Source organism: Arachis hypogaea, chromosome 19 (genome assembly GCF_003086295.3).
Source record: "Arachis hypogaea cultivar Tifrunner chromosome 19, arahy.Tifrunner.gnm2.J5K5, whole genome shotgun sequence".
NCBI lineage: Eukaryota > Viridiplantae > Streptophyta > Magnoliopsida > Fabales > Fabaceae > Arachis > Arachis hypogaea.
Window position 1 is genome coordinate 66,064,390 of NC_092054.1, and position 18,178 is coordinate 66,082,567.

Consider the following 18,178-nt stretch of genomic DNA (forward strand, 5'->3'; position numbering starts at 1 on the left):
ATCAGCACAAATTCCGCAAATTCTTTCTGGGACTAGTTGTTGGTTTTGTTGCGGTTGAGTTTGCTGAGCTTGTTGATTCAACTGCATTTGCTTCAACAGGTTGGTCATCTCACAGATGCTTTGAGTTAGAGCAGCAGTCTCTCTGCCAGAAGATACTTCTGCAATGGCTTTTGAACGGCCTTGCTTCTGTCTGTGGTTCCGAGTAGATTCAGCTAAATCACTGATCAATTCCCAAGCTTCATCAGTGGTCTTGTACTTCTTCATAGACCCATTGCTGGCACTTTCCAATGTGGTCTTATCTTGGGGCCTCATACCTTGTGTGATATAGCTGAGTAGCACGATCTTGTCAATCATATGGTGGGGGCATGCTTCCAGAAGATTATTGAAGCGCTCCCAGTATTCGAAGAGAGTCTCATTGTCATCCTGAACAATCGTAGAGATATCCTTCCTCAGTTTATCAGTAACTTCAGATGGAAAGAATTTCTCTAGAAACTCCTTTTTGAGTGTATCCCAGTTGGATACATTTGCTAGAGGTTGAGTGTAGTACCACTCTCTTGCTTTTCCCTCAAGAGAAAACGGAAAAGCTTTCAGCAAAATTGAAGTTTCATTAATGCCGTCACGCCTGACAGTAGAACAGGCTGCCTGGAAATCTCTCAAGTGCTTGATAGGCTCTTGAGCAGGTAGGCCATGAAACTTGGGCATCAAATTTAACAGTGCGGTCTTTATTTCAAAATCTGTAGCTACCGCTGGATGATGCGCTTGAAACGGTTGCATTGTAAAATCAGGAGCTCCTTCCTCCTGAATGGTAACTCTTCTAGCTGCCATGTTTTCTGCACGTAAAACAACCGAATCAGTAGAACGGGGGCTGGTTTCTTCCTCAGATTCACTTTCAGATCCGCCCTCAGAGCGGGCTAACCTACGCTGTTCTCGCCTTATTCGTAAAATAGTTCTTTCAATTTTAGGATCGAATATTAGCAAGCGCGGATCAGGAAGTGAACGCGTCATTTGACGGAAGAAACATGCAGCTCATAGTAGCAAAATTAAATAAAATGCAAATAAATAAATTCTAATTAATAAAATTAGCACTCTATTGCAACTTCTCCGGCAACGGCGCCAAAAATTGATGGGAAGCAGAAGCTGATGAATTAAAAAATTATTAAATTTGATACGTTGCAAGTATAGTTCTTAATTCACCGAAAATCTGCCTATCAATTTAGAAATATGTCACAAAGAGTTTAAATCAAAATTACTGGGAGTTTTAAGTCCCAGGTTGTCTCCCAACGAGTTGTAGAGAAGGGTGCTATTTTATTAATCAGAGGTTCGAAGAAGTTGAGGTAAGTAAATTGGAATGTAAACTGAGGAAAATTAAATGATATGAATAAAAAACCTTGACTGGGAATTGATTAGTTAGAATCTCTATCATTGATGGAATGATTTTTTTAGATGGATTTATAATTAACGGTTACTCTGTTTAGTTATCCTTTACTAGGTAAGGGAAAGTCAAACAAGTTGGATTACTAGATCCGTTCACGAGTTACAACCCACTTAGTTCAAGGGATTGACGTTGGTGACAGGATAGCAATTCAACAATTAACCGAATTACAAATTTTCTTTCAATCCTTCCAACTCAAGAGTTCCTTTTCAATCAATTCCCCATCAAGTAATGAAACTACTCACGCATTGTAAATAAGAAACCCATAATATATATAATTCAAGCAAGTTCTATGAAAAATTTACTCATATCAATCGAGATACCCTATAGATAAAATCCTTAGAAAATTTCATTATTTTGACTAAACTTATTATGTATATATATGCAAAAAAAGAAAATGAGACTAAAAATCCTAAAAGACCTAAAAATGAAATGCACAACTGTTGGGATTAGAAATTTGTCACCCAAAAACGCCGACTGGTCGGACGACCTCCCCACACTTAAAAGTTTGCACCGTCCTTGGTGCATTATGAGATGAGCAAGAGGGTATGGCGACTCTTCGGATTGCCACCTTCAGCTGGTGGATGAACCGGTTGCTGCATGTTCTTTCTTCCACTTCTGTTTTTGCTTGTGGTGCATCCTTCATGAAAAATAGAAAGTAACACCGTAAGATGAGAAAATACAAAAGCAAGGAAGCATACATTGTTGGTATGAGGTAAATCACTAGAATTGAGTGAGTGAATTAGTGTGACATTAATGACAAATAGGGGTGTGAATTCTAAATTGCGCGCGGTTTAGAACACACACTAGCATAAAAAGCGATGTCACAAAAGAAGCATGCACTTCACTCATCCTAATGTGATTGAGATGCTCTAAACTTATGGGATAAGACAACCAAACAAGCGATAAAGAAGCATGAAAGCATTCAAGCAAATATATAACATATGGATGCATATGATCAAGAAGCACAATACATTAAGGTAAATACACAACATCCAATATCAAGAAATTACCTAATCAAAGAAGAGAATTCAAATCACATGGTGGCAAAATCATGCAATTAAAGAAGTTAGAACGCTTGAAGGCAATTCTCATTCACTTGGTGTTCACAAAAGTTAAGCATTAAAGCATCACAACCAAGTAGCAAAATATAACCTCAACAATAGAATCCAACAATGAATGACAAAAATGATTATGCTAAGATAGCATTCAATTAGTAATAAGCAGCAATATATAGTAAACAAAATCAATAATCCAACAGTTATCATGAAAAATAAAAAATTAAACCAAATTTAAACCATCAAAATAGCTAACTAGCTAAACTAACAAATGGTTGATGGTGTATGGTAGTGTTGGATGAGGTATAAGAGAAGGGAAGAAGAAAGGAGAAGAGAAGAAATAGAAAGATGATGCGAAAAGAACATGGATTAAATAAGGGCATCCACGCGTGCGCGTGCATCACGCGTGTGCGTGCATCACGCGTGCATCACGTGTGTGCGTGGGAATGGTGTAGTGGAAGCGACGCGTATGTGTGTGTCATGTGTGCGCGTTGATGGCTTATTTTGAGAGCGATGCGTATGCGTCGTGTACACGTACACGTGAGTTGGCCTATGCGTTTCGCATAGTGTTCGCGCGACGTTCACGCAACTCTCAAGAAAATGGCTTGGGAATGAAAATTCTGCATCTACGTGTACGCGTGAGTGACACGTGCACGTGGATGGATGAAAATGCTTGGGTCACGCGTACGCGTGGGTTGGTGCTCTGTTTTTCAAAGTTTTTCATATTTTTGCACCAAACCAAGCATTCCAAACTTCCAAACAGCCACCAAAACACCATAAAACCTTATTCAACATATTAAACTACCAACTAAACTCAACAACCCAATAAAAACATGAAATTAAACTAATTTTACCAATATTTAAAAAGGAGAAAATGAAAAGATGTTACCATAGTGGGGTGTCTTCCACCTAGCACTTTTGTTTATTGTCCTTAAGTTGGACTTATGGGAGCTCCTTATCAAGGTGGCTTGTGCTTAAACTCTTCTTGGAACAACCACCAATGCTTGAATCTTCAATAAGCTCTATTCTTCAAAAATAATGACTCCAAGCCTTGATGGAGTTCCGCACAAGCTAGGGGCTCCGAAATTGGATCCTTATCGCGTAATCTGGGATCCCACACTTTATTTTCACACCCGTCTTGAAGTTGATCATTATTATTCCAATCGGGTGGCAAGCAAGATGAACTCTCCATGAAGTACCCAACAATCCTCCTAGACCCACCTAATTGAGCACTAGTCCATCCTTTGTATTTAACCCTTGAAGTATCAACTGAAATGAGCCTTAATTTGCAACGCCAACCATGAAACATCCTTCTCTTACGCTTCATCCCACAGAGTTCTCTAAGTTGTCCATCCGTTTCAAGCAAGCCATATTCGAGTGGGATAATAAAGCTAATAAAAATGAATTTTACCAACTCAAATGTAGAAGTAGATGACAACCTAGGCAAAGAAGCTTCCAAGGATCTCAACAAAGCGTATTCCATCCTCCTTTTTCTAAGGATTTCCACCTCTTCACAAGATTTCTCAAATTCAACCTTTTGTTTATCACTTTTATCTTCTTTACCAAGAAGAGTTGATGCTTGATCTTCAAATCCAAGGGAACTCAATTCTTGCTCTATCCCATCCAATTCTTCATATGGAATATGCTTTGGAGGATGTGCACTTTCCTCTTCAACATCAACTTCAATCTTATTGGAGGGATTTTCTATGACCTTAGATTCCCATTGAGACTCCGCATCTCCTAAATCTTCAACCACTTCTTCCTTGTCTTCATCAATCATGGGTTCCTCTAATTGTTCCAACATAAAGCAACATTCCTCATTTTCCACCGAAGTTTCCAATCTCTCCTTTATACTATGCTCTTCATTTGATTCTCCACATGTAGCTATGGGAGTTCTTTGAGTGCTCAAACATAGAGAGGCGAATCAGTTTACCTCCTTATTCAAGATGGCTATGGATTCTAGTGCCTCCCTTTGCAATTCTCTTTGTTCTTGAAGTAGCAAAGTAAGAGAATCATCAATTGGGGCTTGTGGTGGATATGAGGGTTCATTATTTTGGAGAAAGGGTTCATAATAGGAAGGTGGTTCTTCTTGGTAAGGGTGTGGCAGTTCAACACTCTTCACTTTTTCCACTTATTGCACAATGTGCTCCATGGTTGCTTGAAGTTGATCCAATACTTCCTTGAGACGATCCCTTGACTCTTGTTCTGCTTGGATAACATGATTAGGATCATACGGCTCTTGGATTGATGGAAATGAATATTCTTCCATGGAGGGTTGCGGTGGAAGGTAGAATTCATCTTGTGGTTGAAAATTTTCATACATTGAAGGTGGTTCATCTTGGTAATAGTATAGCGGAGGTCGTTCTTGGAAGTGTTGAGGTTGGAATGGTAGTGGTTCATATAGCTCATATGGTTATTGGTATGGTGGGTGAGGATTAGGGTCATATAGAGGTGTTTGATAAAAAGAGGCTTGTGAGTATGGTTGAGGATTATGTTGAGGATATGGCTTATAGGCATATGATGGTGGTTCTTGAAAGTCATAAGGAGACTCACCATAGCCATTTGATTGGTATGCATCATAGAATGGCTCTTGTTCATAGTGTATTGGTGGCGGTTGTTGCCATGAAGATTGATCATATGCGTATGCAATCTAATACACATCCTCATTGTAGCCCTCATTTCCTATAACATAGTTAGAACCAAACTCATAGCCAAAGTGAGATTTCATAATGAAAAGAGAAGATAGAAACAAAATCTAATAAGAAATAATAAAACAAAGTCCTAAAACTAGCAAAAACTAATAAGCAATCCAAAAATCAAGTTATTCACGATATTCACATATATACAATAACTAATAACATAACACCATTGCAATTCTCCAACAATGGCGCCATTTTGACGAATGGATTTTTGATGGTCTAAAATTTCACAAATGAAATCTCGTTGCAAGTATAGTTTCTAAACCAACAATAATCCTTTCATACAAACATTTGGTTGTCACAAGTAACAAACCCCTATAAAAATAATCGAAGTATTCAAACCTCGGGTCGTTCTCCCTAAGAATTGCAATAAAGTGATCTTGTTATTGGTTATGAAGTATGTTTGGGGTTTTTGAGGTAAAAAATAAGAAATATAAATGGCAAAGGAAATAAACTAACAACTAACAAAGCTCTTGGCAAGGTATGAGAACTAGAAGTCCTATCCTCATTATCCTCCTCAATTGCGACAACAATTGTCCATTGCTCTCACTTAGTTAACCTCTAACTATGAAGGAAAGTCAAGTGGATGAATTAACTTGATTCCACAAGTCCTAGTCTAATCATGATGAAAGACTAGCTTTAGTGGCATTCAAGTTAATTAGCAACTTCTAATTATCAATCAACAAAGGAGTTTAATAACTCAAGAGTCACCAATTACTCTACCTAGGCCAAGAGGAACAAAAACCTACTCTATAATCCAACCAAGCATTTTGTCAAACATTTGGGATGCATAAAAGGAAAGCAAAATCAAATTGCAAGAATTATAAATCTACAACTACTAATTGCAAGGAATTAAACAACAACAAAGCAATTCAACAATAAAGGAACATGAATCATAAATTGCATTAAAAGAGAAAAAGGAGGAACAAGAGTGCATCAACATAAAAGTAGAGAATTACAAGAATTAAATGCTAAACTAGAGAGAGGAGATGTAGAAAAACAAGAATTGCAAAAGGAAAAGTAAATCAAAGTATGAAATTAACCTAGATCTAAGAAATCCTAATCTACCTCTAACCTAATTCTAGAGAGAAGAGAGAGCTTCTCTCTCTAGAAACTAACTTTCCCTCCAAAACTAAACTAAAACAAAACTAATGTGATGTAATGTCTAATGTGTGATCCCCTTTGACTTCTGCATGTAAATATGCTCAGAAAGTGAGTTGGATTTGGGCCTGGAAAGCCCAGAATTTGCCCCCAGCGTTTTGACTTTAAGTGAGTCACGTGCGAGCGTCGATGCGTACGCGTCGCTTGGCAATTTGCTATCCACGCATACGCGTCATGTACGCGTACGCTTCATGTACGCGTACGCGTCGCCTTGCGACTTCACAATCCACGCGTGCGCGTCTGCTGCGCGAGCGTGTCGATCTCAGCATCCCAAATCCTTGTTTCTTCATGAGTTCTCCACTTGCATGCTTTTCCTCTCCATCCCTTTGATCCATTCCTAGCCTTTCCAATCTGAATTCACTAACAAACATATCAAGGCATCTAGTGGAATTAAAGGTGAATCAAAATTAGCAATTAAGGGCCTAAAAAGCATATTTTCACACTTAAGCACAAATTAGGAGACAATCTTGAAACCATGCTATTTCATTGAATAAATGTAGGTAAAAGGTCATAAAATTCCCTAAATTAAGAACAAGATAAACCCTAAAAATGGGGTTTATCAAACGGTTGAGACTTCGGGGATACTTTGTCATTCTGGATTAACTTTTCTTACTGTCTTCTTCAATAACTTTCTAATTCCTGCAATGGCAGTCGTAAGTGGTTAACTCATGTCCGCTCATGTCCTAATTTAAAATTTGTTCACTCTTGCTCTAATTTCAATGCAAGTTCAAATTCTAATCCTGAAAAAGAAAAAACGCACCCAATGCAACAATTTTACTGCTTGCTTTTTGTCTATATCTATTATTATTATATTTTATTTTATGTTTGAATTTTGAATAGAAAAACACTTTTCAATCATTCAAGTGAAACATTTGTGAATTGTGTAGGTGAACACTTGTCAAGCAACAAACATACTACTACTCTCCTATTATATATTAATAGATTACACTAACCAATATAACCTATTTGGTGCACGAAACTGACTCCCATTGCTATATTTTGAAGATTTAGTAACATTTATTGCTTAACATTTGTTAAAGTGTTAGTGATTATTATAAAATTATATATAAAGTAACATTTCTAATGAAATATTAGTAAATATATATAATTTTTTTTAAAAACTTCAAAAATGTTACCTATTCCTATAACACTCTGGACGGAGACCTAGCCTAATGAAACGGAAGAAAGATCAGGAACCAGTCATAGCTCTCAATCTCACTCCAAATCTCGTTCTCCTTCGCACTCTTTCTCTCAATCTCACTGGCGCTCTCGATTGTGCTCCTCCGCTCTTTGAATCTCTCTCTCGTTTCAACAAATTCTAGGGTTGGATTTGTTATTCTCTGTTTTGAGGTGAGTCTAATGGAGGAGAAGAAGAATCTCTTTTCGTATTCTTTCTTCTCTTACTGATCTTGATCCAGATTTGAATCATGCATATGTAATTTCTCACCAATTAAGTTGTTTATTTGAATTTAGGTTTTGAATTTAGGTATAAATGAGTTTAATTGCTCCTTCATTTCAAATTATGTTGTATTGTATCTTCAGAACTGAAAGAAAATAATGATATATTTGATATAAGTTATCCTCATCATGTTTCATGGCTTTGTAGGGTCCAACGCTATTTGAATTGTCTGGGAGAAGGCTATGATTGATTCTAACGAGCTTCCAAAGGAAGGGTACAATTCAAAACTTTGGTTGAAATTTGTGTCTCCCCGTTTAAAACACATATTGTAAGAGATAGATGTTGCACTTCTTATGTTCAGATGTACTCTTTTTGATACAAGCTAAGCCTATTAGCTATGCACTATTTCTGGCATTTTGAGAATGGATTGTTGCACACTATGGTAGTGTGTCGAATGCAACTAGCACTTGCATTATTAGGACTAGGCTTGTTTGGGATCAGTTTGCTAATTTTCTTTGAGGTTCTAATAACCTATGGTTGCTACTTGCTAATACGTTTATTCATGATTAAAAAGAAGAAATAAAAGGCTATCTATGCAGGTAACTGACACAAGAATTATTGTTGGTCTAGATTTTCTCTTGTAGAAATAAGAGCTTCATTGCAAGCATAGCTCCAAACCAACAAACAACTCTCACATCAAATTTAAATATGGTTTTGTCACAAGTACAAACCCCAATAAGAATTAACCGAAGTATTTAAACTCTGGGTCGTCTCACAAGGAATTGCAATGAAGTGGTCAATTATTGGATATGAAGATGCAGGGGGGTTTGATTTATAATATGCAAGAAAAGTAAATGGCAAGAAAATAAATGATAAGAACTAATAAAGAAATGGTAAACAACTTTTGGCTAAGCATAGGTAGTCGAGATCACCATCCTTGTCTACAAACCAAGTATTGACAATTATGAGGAGCCGAGGTCATTAGGTCTACTCACTAAAGCCTTAAGTATGTAATATCTACTCCTAGGCTTGGAGTACGTCAAATGGCTTGATCAACATCAATCCATAGGTCCCAACCTAGTCACCAATTAACTTAGTGGTAGGCTAGAGTCAATGGTTATCAAATTGACCACATAGGGTTCTCAAATCACCAATTCAATGAGACCCAATGACTCAAGATCACTCAATTCCCATAGCCTAGGCCAAGAGTAGAAGAAACTACTCAAAAACTAGAGGAAACATTCTATCAAACACCTAGTGTGCAACAAAAGTAAACATCAGAAAATGCAAAAATTAACAAGACCTATAACTAACATAAGCAAGAAATAAACAATAGCCATGAAGATAAACATAAAGGAGACATGGAAACATAAAATTGCATTAGAAGAAATTAAGATCCAACAATGGTTCATCAACATACAAGAGAGCAAAATGAGAAATTAACAAGAGAAACTAAGAAGATCGAGATAATAGAACACTAAAATGTAAATGAAACAAGAGGAAATCAAGTAATCAATTCAAGATCCAAAAGAAATTAACCTAACCTAACCTAATTCTAGAAAGAAGAGGGAGCTTCTCTCTCTAGAAAACTAACTAAAGGCTCATCATGACTAACTAAGTGCTCCCCCCCCCCCCCTTTGCTCAATCTTCAATTATGCATCAAATACCCTCAGAAACAAGTTGGATTTGGGCCTGGGCAGCTTAGAAATCGCCCCAACGTTTTGCCTTTAAGTGAGTCACATGCTAGCATCGACGCGTACGCGTGGGTCACGCGTGCGCGTCGCTTGGCAATTTTCCTATCCACACGTACGCGTCATGTGCGTGTACGCGTCGCCATGCAACTTCACTTCCACGCGTGAGTGTGGGTTGATGTACTCCAAATCCTTGTTTTCTCATGCATTCTCCACTTTGTATGCTTTTCTCTTCATTTCATCCATCTCATACTTGCCTAATGAACCTGAAATCACTCAACAAACACATCAAGGCATCGATTGGAATTAAAGTGAATTAAAATCACCAATTTAAGGGCCTAAAAAGCATGTTTTTACACTTAAGCACAATTTAAGGGAGAATTACAAAACCATGCTATTTCATTGAATAAATGTGGGAAAAGGTGATAAAATCCCCTAAAATAAGCACAAGATAAACCACAAAATTGGGGTTTATCAAACCTCTCCACACTTAAACTAAGCATGTCCTCATGCTAAAATCAAGAAGAAGCAAAGAGTATAAACATTTATTCAATGCAAACTAACTATATACACCCTATCTATATGCAGTCTATCTACATGAATGCATCTACTTGGTCAAAACACTCAATTTCCAAGAATACATATACAAGTACAAGGGCTAAGGCATTAACAATCAAATCAAACCCACAATTGAATTGAATTATTGAAAGATTTTACAAACTTGCAAGAAAAGATGATCATGGGTGGAAACATGTAATTGAGCAATTGAACCCTCACCGGATGTGTATCCGCTCTAGGCACTCAAGTGTATGGGGTTGATTCACTCAATTCTCCCCTAATCATGCTTTCCAAGATTTATCTTTCATCTAACAATCAACAATTACTTCATGCATGCATACAAATATCATGAGGACTTTCCCAGAGGTTGTAATGGGGCTAGGGTCAAGGTAGGATGCATATGGTCAAGTGAGCTTGAAATTTGAATCTTTGATTAACTTAAACTTCCCACCTAACCTATGACAACCTATACAATTCTAAACAAACCTAACTACCCATTCTTCACTTTTTTCACACACTCATGCATTCTCTTTTGATCACCACACATATGCATTAATTATTATTGAACTTCACTTTGGTGCATTTTTTTAATTTTTTTTCTTTTTATTTATTTTTTTTCTTTTTCTTATCATATTTTTTTCTTTTCAAACTAAAATATATACAAGAACATCAATGCATATGGTTTACACATGATTAATACATGAGTATGTACCCAATTCCCAAGATTTTTCAACAAAAACACAAACACACTTTTATCTCTACCTAATGTTCTCAACTTTTCCCAAACTCAAATGGTAAACACTCTCACTAGCCTAAGCTAATCAAAGATCCAAATTAAGAACATTTATTATTTTTCACTTAGGTCTGTAATGTGCTACAATTAAGAACAAATGAGTTAAGCATAGGCTCAAAATTAGTTAACAATGGAAAATAAAAGGTAGGCTATTTGGGTAAGTGAGCTATTTGAACAATGGCCTCAATCATGTAAATGCATGTATACACAAAATAATGGACATAAAGAATCAAACAAATCAAGGATTACAATCATAGGAAGAGAATGATGCACACAAGAATGAAAGTAAGTGGTTATATATGATGTAACCACACAATTAAGGCTCAAAACTCGCATGCTTGTGTTCTTAGCTCAAAATTCATGTTCCACAATATGTAGCTCAAGCAAGTTCTAAAATAAAATTTTCAATCAATTGGGGTGCCCTATAGGTAAAAATTCTTGAAAATTTTCATTATTTTGACTAAGCTTAACCTAATGTAATGTTGTGATTTAGAAAATTTTAAAATTCCTTAGTTTATCCCCTTTTTCAATCAAACCAAATTTTCATATGTAAAAAGGGTAAACCAAGCTCCAATGATCCATAATTTTCAAATCACAACCACTAACTAAAGCAGCTACATATATATACACTATCAACTACAAATGCAAATTCAATTGAAAATCTAAAAAAAAAAAGTGTGTCCAAACTATGGTGCAAAATGCAACAAACTAAAATAAAAGTATCCAGAATGACAAATATATACAATGATCCAAAAAGTGCGGTAAAACAGAGTGCAAAATACTAGAAATAACACAAAATAAAAGACAAATGTCCGAACTCGTCACCAAAATAGTGGTCCCACCGACAGCAACGACGGTGACCTCTCCACACTTAGAATGATGCATCGTCCTCGATGCTACTGCTCAGGCTCAGGGTGAGGGTCAACTGTCGCATCTGGCTGCTGAGTCTCAGGATGTGGTACCTCAAGGGGGCTGCTGAACCTCTGGGACTGCCTGCGTTTGTGGTGGTGCCTCTGTCTGAGCTGGTTCTGCCTCATGCTCCTCCTCCTCAGATGCGGAAGAGTCGGGAAGAGGGGGCAACTCAGCACCCAATGCCACAAACATCTGATCTACTCTGTCCAGGCGTCGCATAATGCGGCGCTCACTACACTCCATGAATCGGATCAGATGCTGCACCAAGAGATATGTCGGTTGGGGTGCTGCTGGTGGTGTAGTGGATGCTGATGGTGCTGACGGTGCTGCTGCAGCTGATGAAGAAAAAGGTCCGGCTGCTGCTGCTCTAGCTCTAGACTGGCGCCGTGATGGGGGCTTCTCATTCACCCATGTCCCCCACGGAATGAACAACTCCTTTTCATCATCCGGGGATGGTGATACATCATCTACCAACCATGGGGTACCGGCCAGCTGTGCCATCTGAGTGACCAGGGTAGGAAATGGTAGTATGCCACGGACATGTGCTCGCCACATGTATCGCCTGGTCAACCGGGGGAAGTATACTTCCTTCCCCTCCATAAAACATCCGATTAGGACGAGCATGTCCACCAGAATATCTGTGAAATGAGTGGTAGGCATGATGTAGTGGGCGAAGATCTACTGCCACGTCCTGGCCTCTCTCGAAAGATGAGTAAAAAGCATCCCTTTGGACTTTCTGTTGTTAGCATCCATCACCCAAGGGGCATCCGGGGTGGCAATCACATCCCTCAGAGCATCGTAATCAAAGGTCATGCAATGTATTGCCACTTCTGCCTGCTCAATAGCATCTGTATCCGGTCTTAGGAAGACAGTGAAGTATATCCTCTATAGAAGCCTTTGTAACCAACACTTGACCACCTCGCAGGTGGACTGAATATAGGGTGTGTCTAAAGAAGTTACAGTAGAATTCCTTCACCCAGGATGAGTTTATCCTACCAAGCTCCCTCTTAATAAAACCCATGTCCATCCCCTCAATACGAGCATGAATGGATTGCCTCAAGTCAGCGGGGAGGGCTAGTTTCTTTTCTATGTTCAAGTTCTTTTTCCAGTATGTAGGGAACCGGAGCTCACAATAGAGGTTGGGGAACCGGTGAGCATCTGTAGGCGGGAGCTGTTGGTTAGCCTTGTCCTCATCATTCAGAGGATTCTTAGCATAATCGTAGTAAGGTGAAGGAGTGATGGCTTGAGATTTCTTCCTTTTCTTTGAGGTGACCTTAGCTTTTCCTCTGTCGGCCATCCTGTAAAAGAGATATACAGGATATAAACAATTAAGGCACGTAGAGGAAAACAAAGCAAAGAATGGCATATTCGGAAGACAAGAGGATTGATATATGATCATGGAGTGAGTTAAGAGATAAGGATTCTTGGAATGCAAGAAACAAAATTTAGAACTAAAACAAAGTCACAAACCAAGAATTCAAGCCACATTTGCACAATGATTTGTTTATTAAGCCTAAGAAACGTCATACCCAAAGAATGATTAAAGGAGTTAAGTTGAAATCAAAAGAAAAATTAGTTAGTTAGTCAAGTTAGAAGTTAGAAAACTGGTTCAAAAATTAGTGGTGTGATGGTTCTTGGCTCAATTCAAAAGAAAAGCACAACGTATGGCCAATAAGCATACTCACATCCATGAAAAAGATGCAGTCATTGATGATGAAATATGAAATTTTTGCACAAAAGCGTATAAATGAAACAAGTCATCAACAATGTCATGGTCACAAAGTTTGCAATAATTGGTGTTGAAAGAGCAAAGTACGCACAAGATGTAACCGAAAGCAGGTTGAAATCCATTTTTAAATTAAAAAGGGGTTATGTTCATACCCTGGGTCGAGCTGTCCGACCCGGGATGTTCTACTGATGAGACGACCGACCTCTTCAGGTTAGGCCGTTCGACCTCTTCTCAAAGAGCTCGGTCAAATCATCAGAAAAGCCCAATAAGGGCCCGAACAGAGGAACATGACCCAAATCCAAAGGCAGCCCAAGCCTATAAAGATAAGGGCGGTTCCCTTGAAGATAAGATGACCTCACTCAAAGATAAGATAAGATAACTAACTTATCTTATCTAAGAAGGTCACTCCACACCTCTATAAATACACTGGAGCACCCAGGTATAACTCATACTCTGATTTTACTAAAAACCTGCTTAATACCATTGCTAACTTAAGCATCGGAGTCCCTTGTAGGTACCACCACCCTTCGATGACAAAGGATCAGCAGTGCAGCCAGTCCAACAAGTCGGACACGACTGCTCCGGCCACTATCCACCAGCCGAACACGTCATCTCCGACCAGTACAGAAGATCTCGTCTGAGATCGATCTACAGTTTCAGGTAACCCTCGGAACATTGGCGCCGTTGCCGGGGAATCTGGAAGTCATCCCACCACCATGGCGGACGACCATGACAACGACCACGACTCTGATCTAGAAGATAGGACGCCGCATAAAAACGCGGATACTACACCAAAAGATACTTCTCAACCTAACAAAGACAAGAATTCGCCAAACGAGGAGGCCATGGAGGCACTTCAAGATCGCTTAAAGAAACTCAAAAAAGAGGTGGAGCATCAACAAGAAGCTGAGAGAGATCTACGAAAGGAAGTTAGGCGACGCCGCGAGTTAGAGGACAAGCTCCTAAAACTCGAAGCAGATCTCAAAGCCAAAAATACTCGGTCCGGGCACGAAGACGACTCCCGTAAGGACCAAGACCCATTCACCAAAGAGATCCTGAGGACTAAAATCCCAAAGGACTTCAAACTTCCCGACATGACTTTGTATGATGGCACAGCAGATCCCAGCCATCATCTTAGTAATTTCAGAAGTAGAATGTACCTCACCGATGCCTCAGATGCAGTTCGCTGCAAAGCCTTCCCAACTACTTTAACAAAGACAGCGATTAAATGGTTCAACAATCTACCTCCTAGGTCCATCTCAAGTTTCGACGACTTAGCCAAGAAGTTTCTGGCCAGATTCTCCATCCAAAAAGACAAGGCTAAGCACGCCCTAAGTCTATTAGGAATCAAGCAAGGAGATCGGGAAAGTCTCCACAGCTACATGGAAAGATTCAACAAAGCATTTCTGGACATACAAAGCCTACCAACAGAGGCCGCCATTATGGGTCTTATCAATGGCTTGCGAGAGGGACCTTTTAGCCAATCTATATCGAAAAAACACCCACATCTCTGAAAGAAGTACAAGAACGAGCAGAGAAGTACATCAACATGGAGGAAAACTCTCGACTAGGAGAGACCTCAAAATCCAGATTCACCTACTCCTCCCGATATAAGGATAAAGGGTCCAAAAAGAAAGAAGATCAACATGGGAAAAAAAATCAAAAAATACCACAATTACACCCCTCTTTGGGTGTCCCTTGTGGATGTCTACAGAGAAGTTTGCCATACTGAAAAAATACCCCCAGCTCGACCACTCAAAGGAAAAAAAGGAGGAGGAAATTGGACTGAATATTGCGAGTACCACCAAATCTGTGGACGTTCCACCAACGACTACTTTGACTTAAAAAATGTCATAGAAAAACTGGTAAGAGAAGGAAAATTAGACCGGTACCTCGCTAACCGAGTCGATGACTAAAGAAAAAGAAGAAGGGACAAAGATGTCGGATGAACTGAACGATCACCTCGTACACCAGAGAGACATGTCCATATGATACACGGAGGATTCGCGGGAGGAGGAATCTCCAAATCATCTCGCAAAAGATATCTTAAAGAAGTATATCATGTCGAAGGAAAAGAGGAAGCACCCGACATCCCCACAATTACTTTTACCAAAGAGGATGCATTTGGTATCATCTCGGGACACGACGATCCCATGTCATACTGGAAAACGCAAATCTCCACCGCACACTGGTAGACCAAGGAAGCTTCGCCGACATCTTGTTCAAAACGGCCTTCGACAAACTCGGCCTGGAAGAAAAAGAACTCAGAGCATATCCAAACAATCTGTTCGGACTGGGAGACACTCCAATTCAGCCTCTCAGATACATCTCACTACACACGACCTTCGAAAAAGGAAACCAATCAAGAACACTCAAGATAGGCTACATGGTGGTCGACGTGAGTTCAGCCTACAACGCCTTAATAGGTCGGACAATATTAAATCAGCTCGGCGCAATAGTCTCGACCCCACATCTATGCATGAAGTTCCCAACTACAGAAGGGATAGCTACTATAAAAGTAGACCAAAAGATGGCGCGCCGCTGTTACAATGAAAGTCTAAACCTCAGAGGCAGAGGAGAAGAATTCCACACCATCGAACTCGGTAGAGTTCGGAGACGGGAAGAACTCCGCCCACAACCCGAAGGCGAAATAGAAAAAGTCCAGATTGGAGATATCTCGGACAAAACAACTAATATCGGTACAATCCTAAAATGAGACACAAAAGAATCTCTCATATAGTTCTTACGAGATAACGTCGACCTCTTTGCATGGAAGGCTGCAGACATGCCAGGCATAGACCCTAAGTTAATGTGCCACAAGCTAGCAGTCTACCCAGGATCTCGGCCAGTATAACAGAGACGTAGAAAGCTCGGACTAGAACGATCCCAAGCTTTGGAAGAGTAGGTACAAACTCTACTGGAGGCAGGATTCATAAGAGAAGTCAAGTACCCACTATGGCTAGCTAACGTCATCTTGGTGAAAAAATCAAATGGGAAGTGGCGGATGTGCACCGACTACACTGATCTCAACAAAGCCTGCCCAAAAGATCCTTATCCACTCCCAAGCATCGACGCTCTGGTGGATGCCTCCTCCGGATATAAATACCTCTTGTTTATAGACGTATATTCGGGTACAATCAAATCCCAATGTACCCGCCCGACCAAGAAAAAACTTCATTCTTAACCCCAAAAGCAAACTACTGCTACGTCGTCATGCCTTTTGGACTTAAAAACGCAGGAGCTACTTACCAGAGATTGATGAATAAGGTCTTTACGGATCACATCGGAAAAATCATGGAAGTCTATGTGGACGACATGTTAATAAAGACACAGAGTGAAGAGACGTTACTGTTCGACCTCACCCAAGTATTCGACACTATAAGAAGGCATGGCATGCGACTTAATCCTGCAAAATGCACCTTCGCAGTAGAAACTGGCAAATTCTTGGGTTTTATGCTCACACAAAGAGGAATTGAGGCAAATCTGGATAAATGCCAAGCCATACTTGATATGAAGAGCCCGACTTGGGTCAAAGAGGTACAACAGCTCAATGGAAGATTGGCAACCTTGTCCAGATTTCTAGCGGGATCAGTAATAAGATCTCTCCCCTTCTATGCTACTCTAAGGAAGGGAAAGAGGTTTGAATGGACAACGGAGTGCGAGCAGAAATTCCAAGATTTCAAAAGATTCCTGGGACAGCCACCTTGAAAGAACTGAAGATTGATGGTTTAGAAGTTATAGTAAACTCTCGTTGCAAGTATAGTTACTAAACCAAGCAATCAACCTTTCTTACAAACGTTTTGGTTGTCACAAGTAACAAACCCCTAAATAAATTGATAATCGAAGTATTTAAACCTCGGGTCATCTTCTCAAGGAACGGCAGGGAAGTATGTTCTTATTATTGGTTATGAAGATTGTAAATTGGGGTTTTTAAGATAAGGAACAAGTAATTTAAATTGCAATTGAAATAAGTAAAAGACTGTAAAGTAAATAAATAACTGTAAAATAAACTTTTGGCAAGGTATGAGAAACCTATCCTAGATATCCTTATCAACGATGATGAAGATTGAATCTTAATTCCACTTAGTTAGTCTTTACTTAAAGTAAAGAAAAGTCAAGTGACTAATTAGTTTGATCTTCAAATCCTAGTTAATCCCTAAGGAAAGATTGGGGTTATTGAAGTTCAATTCAATTAGCAAAGATAACAATTATCAATCATGTTTGAGTTTGATAACTCCTGAGTTACTGATTTCTTAACCAAGACCAAAAAGGGAAAAAGTAAATCTATCGGAATAAAAATGCCTTCAGATTGGAAGCAACAGTAATATAAATAAAAGAAATAATTGTAAACTGAAATACCTCAAATAACATTAATTCAAAAGAGTAATCTGTAACATAGAAGAATACATAAATTAAATTGAAAAGATAAATAAAAAGGAATGTTGAACCTGATAAAAAGAGATAATCCTGAAAGCGAATAAAATTCTAAATCTAAATCCTAAAAGAGAGAGGAGAGAACCTCTCCCTCAAAACTACATCTAATTCATGAATACTAACTAATTGGAGGCTCTCCTCTGAATGGATGCATTCTCCCACTTCATAACTTCTGATCTGTGCCTTCTGGACTTGGATTTGGGCCGAAAAGGGCTTCAGAAATTGCTGGGAGCATTTTCTGTAATTTCTGGTGCGTAGCCTCTGTCACGCGTCCGCGTGGGTCACGCGGTCGCGTCATTTGGAGTTTTCCTT

At 39.1% G+C, this 18,178-nt stretch overlaps 1 non-coding gene across 1 annotated transcript; it reads left to right on the top strand.

Moving 5' to 3' along the window:
- Window positions 1–348: 348 nt before the first annotated feature.
- Window positions 349–456, top strand: LOC112781341 (small nucleolar RNA R71). The gene has a single exon (XR_003192123.1). It is a non-coding gene; the product is annotated as a small nucleolar RNA R71 (small nucleolar RNA).
- Window positions 457–18,178: the final 17,722 nt, after the last annotated feature.